The following is an 8,788-nucleotide window of genomic DNA, read 5'->3' as shown; positions in this document are numbered from 1 at the left end:
GTAGGACATGTTCTGAGGCATCAAGGGATCACCAATTTAGTACTGGAGGGCAGCGTGGAGGGTAAAAATCGTAAAGGGAGACCAAGATATGAATACACTAAGTAGATTCAGAAGGATGTAGGCTGCAGTAGGTACTGGGAGATGAAGAAGCTTGCACAGGATAGAGTAGGATGGAGAGCTGCATCAAACCAGTCTCAGGACTGAAGACCACAACAACAACAACTTTTAGTAGCAAGATTTTATCACTAGCTTTTATTAACAACTTTTTATTTTCCTGCCGAAGCAATAAGGGGTTCCAAGCACTATGGGACTTAACTGCTGTGGTCATCAGCCCCCTAGAACTTAGAACTACTTAAACCTGACTAACCTAAGGACATCACACACATCCATGTCCGAGGCAGGATTCGAACCAGCGACCGTAGCGGTCACGCGGATCCAGACTGTAGCGCCTAGAACCGCACGGCCACTCCGGCCGGCAAAGCAATAAGTTTATTACTTAATTAAATAAGTACATCATGTGGTTCTAATTATTTGAGCAAAACTACACCAAACATTTGCATACAGGCTTATGACATTACACTGTGATGTTTAGAATTTTATACCCATTTCAATTTTAGAATATGTGGGTTGTAAAACAGTGAAACACACCGACCTATGCAGATTAACGCCTATTAAGCTCCAATATTGATGGTACTCTGTCAATTTCATAACTGAAAAAAAGTGTACGTGCACATACATTGAACTGAACATTGAACTAACTTAACTGGCTTGTCTATGGAGTCGGTCCACAGTGCGTGGTCTCGTGGTAGCGTTCTTGCTTCCCGTGCACGGGATTCTGGGTTCTATTCCTGGTAGAGTCAGGGATTTTCACCTGCCTCGAGATGACTGGGTGTTGTGTCGTCTTCATCATCATCATTCATCCCCATTACGCTCGGAGGAAGGCAATGGCAAACCACCTCCACTAGGACCTTGCCTAGTACGGCGGTGCGGATCTCCCGCATCGTCCCCTATGCTCTGTTACGGAGTATGGAACTTCATCATCTATAGAGTCGAGGATATTGTTCGTGGGGCAACATATCACATAATTCATGTAAATTCCTGGATGGGAAAAAACGTAGTTGGGCCAGGTACTACACTGTACGTCTGTCAGCACAAGTTGAAAGTAACTGAGATACATCGACAACCAAAAGTGAGAACCGTCTGACAAATAAACTGAAATCAGTCTGCAGCCATGTAAGGTGCTGGAATCTCGTGATAAAAAGCTTCAAGCATTTAAACGTAGCCAGACAAATACGGTCCACAAATATGCCGTGTGTTCTGGAAAATGTTCCATGACATGAACTCGAAGCTGATCTTTCCATAGGATTAAGTTTTGTTTGATAGCATCAATCTTCTCCGTCATATCTGTTACCAAATGATTCTTCCCTTCCGTTAACATACGTAATGAATTATTCAAGCAATTGGTGATATTGACTGTAATAGATTATGTCACAACTCCACTCCCCTAACAGCCACCTTCGGTTCAGCTAACACTCGTCCTCGTCCATGAGGTTTCAGTGAGTATTTTTCCGTCTTATAATAGTGCGATGGTCTATTAATTGCTTTGCATGGAGCTCAGACTATACGAAAAGTAAAGCAGTTTCCATTCCACACTGAGTGGTTTGGTTGAAACGCCCTGATAAACCCGCAGGACAGGACAGATAGTTAAAGTGTGGAAAGGGGATAAAATGAGGGGCTGTCACTTACACTCGAACATACAACTTTATTATTTGATCAGACATTACAAGAACAAAAAAATAATTTTTTTAACACACAGTTTTAATCTTTGGGACTTATTTACCGGCTGAAAGAAACTTTAATTTAAAAACGGCTGAAGGTCAATAACTTTAAACGCAAGCATAATCACAAATTTAAAAGGTAAGCCTTATCTTACAAGAGTTATTTATTTAGGCTGAAGGCCCAAAGAATCTGAGATTTTCAGAGCAAACAATTTGAATCCAAAAATCGGCTGAAAGCCCAACACTTAAGGCTAAACAACATTAATTCAAAAAAAAACAAAAAAAAAAAACAAAGGCCTTACATAAAACGGTTCTCAATTAGGCAAAACTCAAGCAAAACAGAAATTTAAAACGCAAAACCTTATCTTAAAACAGTTCCTTAGTTAGGCTGATGGCCCCAAAGGATCAGACACTTCAAGAGCGAACAAGTTAAATTCAAATCAGCTGAAGGCCTAACACTTAAAACTCAATAACATTAATTTTTTTCAGTATCAAAGGCCTTACATGAAACAGTTCCTTAATTTAGGCTGAAGGCCTTGAGCAAAACAACTCAAACTCAAAATCGGCTGAAGGCCCAACACTTATAACTCTACAACATTAAAACCTTTACAATGCCAAAGGTCTTACGTGAAAGAGTTCTTTAAATTAGGCTGAAGGCCAGAAGGATCTTACGCCTTAAGGGCAAAAGAACCTTAATTTAAAAAAAAAATCGGCTAGAAGCCATACAAGTGCAAACAACAAGAACAATTTTAAAAAAGGCAGCACACCCAAGGGCGCCCAGATGTTCGAGGGTCGGCCTTGAAATCAAACACTAACCCTCACTTAGGTGAGACAGGCAGTCAGGCCAAGCATTCACGATCCGACTGCAACCCAACCGACCGACAGTCAACTGACCGACCGACAAGATAACTTCCACTTCACGCGACCAGGCCACAACAAGGAGTTCAACGGAACAACGTAAAATATATTGGCGCCCACAACCAATCATACATGGAGCTGTCAAACAACCCACCGTGCTGGACATCAACAACACGATTTTGGAAACTAAATTGCCTGAAAGTTGCATCAACGGTCAGAGCAGGTCCCGGAACGTTAACGGCCACAAGGCAGAAGATTCCACTGGTGCACTTCAATTCAAATAACCAAATACAGTGAAATTTTCCAACTTGAAAACCACGTTGTTACTTGTGGGAATATCGCAACAGCCGACAACAAACTCCAAACGACACAGTGTGAAGGGCCTCGACTTGCTGGTAGATTAAATCAAAACTCAGCTTTCGCGTTCTAACAATACCACCACTTGCAAAATAGATTAGAAATTAGATTAATAATGTTGCTCACGCAGCATATGTTCGCTTTTTCGGGGAACAACAAAGTTATTGACTGTGGATGGTATTGCCATAATGGAAATAATGAAGTTACTGTAAAAAAGTCATTAATTTCGGCATTTATCTTGAATGGATTCCCAGGTAGATTTCGTCGAAGTCGTTATGGCTCATCTTGTTGATTCTAGGGTGATTCCACTTTGACTGCTGTATTTTAGCAATATTTGAAGACCTAACAAATGCGTTTTTCAGGAAATTCTTAATGATCAAACAATCCTAGATCAGAACAATGGTATGGTAGAAATAATTTTTGACTTGGTGTTCACGATCAACATTTTAATAAACTTCTTGTAAATTCACATATACTACTTCTTAATTGTCACATCACCAACAAAACAGTTTTGTATCAGTCTTCATACATTTACTTTCCACTTTAACCAAACACAAGACTTGACTGTTCTTTTACAAAGCGAAATAACAACTTAACTTGTGCAAAGTGAAACAGAGACTGCTCTGTACGCATTCGCGGCAAAACGGTTACAAGCAAGTCAAAGATTATGACAGTCTTACAGAAATGAATACACACAAGAACCATGTCACTGTAATATATCGATACATCGGAGTACCTATACATCAATAAAACCAAATGTGAATATTGTCACAAAAATATGTCTGTTACTTCGCAGAAACGTAGTACGATATCACTGGTATCGAGAACTGGGGTTGGAATGCCGTAATGGTCAAGTAAATAAAGAACCATTACAGTGTCCAGGGTCGGTGAGCCACGGACCTCGTAGCAATTGGAACAGCCCCACACATTCCGACACCGCGTAGAGACCGCCAGCGGACCCGGCCAAACCACGTCCCACCGAGAATTCCTCGCTGCTCCACGCCAACCGACCGACTGCCCAGGCCCGGGAACGGTGAATCGACCAAATATCCGTCGGCCGATGAGACGACCAACGAAACGATTAACCAACGGTCGTCCCACTCCAATCTGCCTCCGTCGGACAGTTCGTGTGTGTCGCCAGCGGTCGGCGAGCACTGGCTGTCGGCGCCTCACCGGCGCTCCGACTTCACTGCTGCTGCGTGCCGACTGCACTGCTGGTCCGTCTCTAACTCACTGCCCGACACACGACGACCCGGAAATACTATCGGTCGCTCCAGAGATGGTACGACTGTGCACTTATCGATACGCGCTGCTGCCTCCGCTAGTAAGGCAGTAAATGGAATAAGAAAACGAGGCAGCAGTACCGTAATAGAAGATGACAAACAATAAATGGAATAAACGCGAGCCGTGCATGGCTCATTGGTTTCTCCACTTTTTCTTTTGTTGTACAAGAGCGTAGACACTGTTGCACTCGTAATGCGAAATGTAAACATAATTTAATACACGTAGCATTGCTATGAAACTGCTTTGCGTGTTAACAGACTTACGTTGCCCTAGCAGCGTCCAACTGCAGCCATTATTTTACTCTTCTTCCTCGCCTCTCAGCCCCACACGTATTTTCACACTCGCAGAGCTCTAGGCAGGAGCGAGGCCGGCGCCCTCGCTTTTGCGGGGCGCTGTTTCGCCAGACCTGTGTAGGCCACAATAATCTGCTCTTGTCAGTCCGCTTATGTCAGTGGATTTTCCCAATTACGACCGTCATCGTCGCTACAATGATTCCCCATTCATCTCTGTTCGTCTTACATACCTCCCTTACTGCATCGCGTGCCGGCAATGTCATTAGGACGAACAGCTAAAAGGAGTGTGGTACAACTGGTGTTTGGCCGAAGTGGCCGTGCGGTTAAAGGCGCTGCAGTCTGGAACCGCAAGACCTCTACGGTCGCAGGTTCGAATACTGCCTCGGGCATGGATGTTTGTGATGTCCTTAGGTTAGTTAGGTTTAACTAGTTCTAAGTTCTAGGGGACTAATGACCTCAGCAGTTGAGTCCCATAGTGCTCAGAGCCACAACTGGTGTTTGGCTGGAATCGACCATCCATTTAACTGTGTCGCTTATGTAAACCTTAGGCTCCGCTGCAGGTCAATCTTACCACAGCCTTTATTCGGCATTTACATTCGTTGGCTTCCCCAACTCACAACCAAGTTATCACCATTCAACCTAACTTAGATTTTGGGTTACGGTACAGATCAGTCTTTTGCCACAATCTAACAGACTGCTTTCAGCGAACGTCAGTTATTCTCAGTGGCGGCTCGGAGATATACGTTCCGAGTGTCCACAAATTTTTAAATACAGATAAATATCAGAGTGCGAAATTAATATCATCTGCTGTATGACAGTTATGGTTATCAACATATTTATATAACTTCAGCTGATGTCAACAATAATAATAATAATAACTTGTCTGAAAAGAGGAAGCATTGTTTTTGTGTGGAATTTTGTTGTTTTGTGCGTAATTCAAATGGTTCAAATGGCTCTGAGCACTATGGGACTTAACATCTGTGGTCATCAGTCCCCTAGAACTTAGAATTACTTAAACCTAACTAACCTAAGAACATCACACACATCCATGCCCGAGGCAGGATTCGAACCTGCGACCGTAGCGGTCACGCGGTTCCAGACTGAAGCGCTTAGAACCGCACGGCCACACCGGCCGGCTTTGTGCGTAATTATGTACAGCTTATGGCAAGAACGAAGTAACATTAAGCTTTGCCTACTATTCGTTTCTCATTTTTGTGTAAGTGGGAGTTTCCTTCCTTTTTCATTTTTTTGGACAAATGTACAACATTTCTATTCAAGTATTAGTTAACGAATTCCGACTTGAAAATCAGACTTCCTTACGCTGCCCCATACAACAACTTACGCTTGTTATATACTTCTTTGTTAAATGTTCGCTTGGGGTCACGCTTATTTTAGTTCGTCACTTTCTCAGACAACAAATCTAATCTGGGAGGGCCTACTTTCTTTGCGTCAAATTTTTTCTGGTAATTTTCTTTTCTGTCAGCACAGGAAAGCCGATTGTTACACAGCAAACAACCAACTCCAAACAAAAATGCCTTTTGCGGAAATTATTAAATTCAAGTAGTACCATCTAATTAACACCGGTTCCCGTGAGATCACCGAAGTTAAGCGCTGTCGGGCTGGGCTAGCACTTGGATGGGTGACCATCCTGTCTGCCGAACGCTGTTGGCAAAAGGGGTGGACTCAGCCCTTGTGAGGCAAACTGAGGAGATACCCGACTGAAAAGTAGCGGCTCCAGTCTCGTAAACTGACATACGGCCGGGAGAACGGTGTGCTGACCACATGCCCCTCCATATCCGCATCCAGCGATGCCTGTGGGCTGAGGATGACACGGAGGCCGGTCGGTACCAATGGGCCTTCCAAGGCCTGTTCGGAGTTTAGTTCGTTTAGTTAGTACTAAATACCAACAAGGTCAAAAATGGTTCAAATGGCTCTGAGCACTATGGCACTTAATTTCTGAGGTCATCAGTCGCCTAGAACTTAGAACTACTTAAACCTAACTAAGCTAAGGTCGTCACACACATCCATCCCCGAGGCAGGATTCGAACCTGCGACTGTAGCGGTCGCGCAGTTCTAGGCTGTAGCACCTAGAACCGCTCCCAACAACGTCACTTGACTATAATACAAGTGAGGCACTGCGGGCCCAAGGTATCAAAAGCACACCGTCTTCGACCCCTCGATATTTAAGTGAAAAACCAGTGAGACAGCCTTTCGTGGTTGTTCAGATATACGAACAATGTGGGCCTACAGTACAGATAAATCTGACCCACTCAGATCAACAGCTGTAAGAAGCATGAATAAATGCTACAATCCTTTTGGTTTTCAGCGCCTCAAATAGATTATCTTAATGTACTATATCTTATCCAGAATCCACAAAATACGTTTTTCTATCAGTATAATTAAAGCATAGACTAATTACCAATCTAATTTTACTATATAGTGAGTGAATTGGCATATCTGTGGAGTGTGCTGCCGCTTAGCGTGATTTATGCCAAGCGAACGTGTGTAAAAGTATGTTGCAGTGTGCTAACATCTGGTAGCATTGACATACACTTGTAGATGAGTGATAAGGGCACGCCACGAATTGTGTACATTGTTTGCCATATCCGTATGTATTTGGCCCGTAAGGCAATTATGTCACGCCAGTTGCGCATACGCAGGAGCTCCTTATAAAATGCACAAGTGAAGGTGTGCTCATGACCCTGGGGCCAAATTTTGCCGAGTCTTGAGGAGCAATGTTGCACAGCGCGGTAGATTTAGTGTCGTGTATTTCAGATTACCCATCTACATTACGTTTAAGAGCGTTCAAAGAAAAATAACCAATAAATCCATAAGGTGTCAATAATTATGGTGTTCACGAGTGCCGCGCGGGATTAGCCAAGCGGTCTCAGGCGCTGCAGCCATGGACTGTGCGGCTGGTCCCGGCGGCGGTTCGAGTCCTCCCTCGGGCATGGGTGTGTGTGTTTGTCCTCTGGATAACTTAGGTTAAGTAGTGTGTAAGCTTAGCGACTGATGACCTTAGCAGTTAAGTCCCATAAGACCTCACACACATTTGGAACCATTTTTTTTGTTCACGAGCTCTTGCGCTCTCACGCAGCAGCCGCCACTGGTTATTCTCCACTGGTTTTTCTAGCCACTGATCAGCAAATAGCATTCAGTCTCGCGCTGGGCAGTGGACATAATGTTTTCAGCCATGAGTGAACATTTACTACAGTGTTTTGAATAAACTTCAACTGAGCCGTGAGCCGAGTTCAATGTCTCCCGCCCCGAAAGTTGAGCACGTACTTTCCCGTGTAGACGATGTTTTGTTTTCTCTCTAGTGGAAGAGAGGAAATGGGTTGTGCGGAAAGGCAATGCATTCGGGACTGGGTGGTTATGGGGGTGGTGTGTCGGGTGGAACGTCGGAGTTTCCTAGAGAGCAGCTGGTCAGCGTTGCCGGCGCACCCTTTCTCTGGAGTGAGCGTTGGCGTCCGGAGTTCTCCGTGCAGTTCGCTGTGCCTGTTGACGTGCCATGCTGCGCTGGTTGTACTTGTACCAGATTCTTCCCGGACAATTTGGCGAAGCCCACCGTTCGTGTCCCCTTCTGCACTAGACGATCGGAAAGACAACACCACAGGACTTTGCCATGCACCGAGTCACCACCTTCTTCGGATTCCTAGGTCGAAAAAAATTGTCCTAAGGACTATGGGGCCAATCTGCTGAGGTCACCGGTCCCTAGGCCTACGAACTACTTAATCTAAAACTTCCTGGCGGATTAAAACTGTGTGCGGACCGAGACTCGAACTCGGGACCTTTGCCTTTCGCGGGCAAGTGCTCTACCAACTGAGCTACCCAACCACGACTCAAGTCCCGTCCTCACAGCTTCCTACCTTCCAAACTTCACAGAAGCTCTCCTGCGAACCTTGCAGAACTAGCACTCCTGGAGGGAAGGATATTGCGGAGACATGGCTTAGCCACAGCCTGGGGGATGTTTCTAGAGTGAAATTTTCACTCTACAGCGGAGTGTGCGCTGATATGAAACTTCCTGGCAGATTAAAACTGTGTGCCATCTAACTGAAACTAACTTACGCTAAGGACAACAGACACACCCCAACCCGAGGGAGGACTCGAATCTCCGACGGGGGCAGCCGTGCGAACCGTGACGAGACGGCCCAGAGCGCACGGCTACCCCGCGCGGCTGTGGTCGAGGAAAGAGAGCGGTTCCACTTATGTTTACGG

General features: G+C 44.9%; 1 non-coding gene across 1 annotated transcript; it reads right to left on the bottom strand.

Moving 5' to 3' along the window:
* Positions 1–8,333: 8,333 nt before the first annotated feature.
* On the bottom strand, positions 8,334–8,409 carry Trnas-cga. The gene has a single exon. It is a non-coding gene; the product is annotated as a tRNA-Ser (tRNA).
* Between the last annotated feature and the right edge of the window lie 379 nt (positions 8,410–8,788).

This window comes from Schistocerca americana, chromosome 4 (assembly GCF_021461395.2).
Source record: "Schistocerca americana isolate TAMUIC-IGC-003095 chromosome 4, iqSchAmer2.1, whole genome shotgun sequence".
Classification (NCBI taxonomy): Eukaryota; Metazoa; Arthropoda; class Insecta; order Orthoptera; family Acrididae; genus Schistocerca; species Schistocerca americana.
The sequence above is the reverse complement of the archived record's forward strand: the minus strand, read 5'-3'. Positions and strand labels throughout refer to the sequence as shown.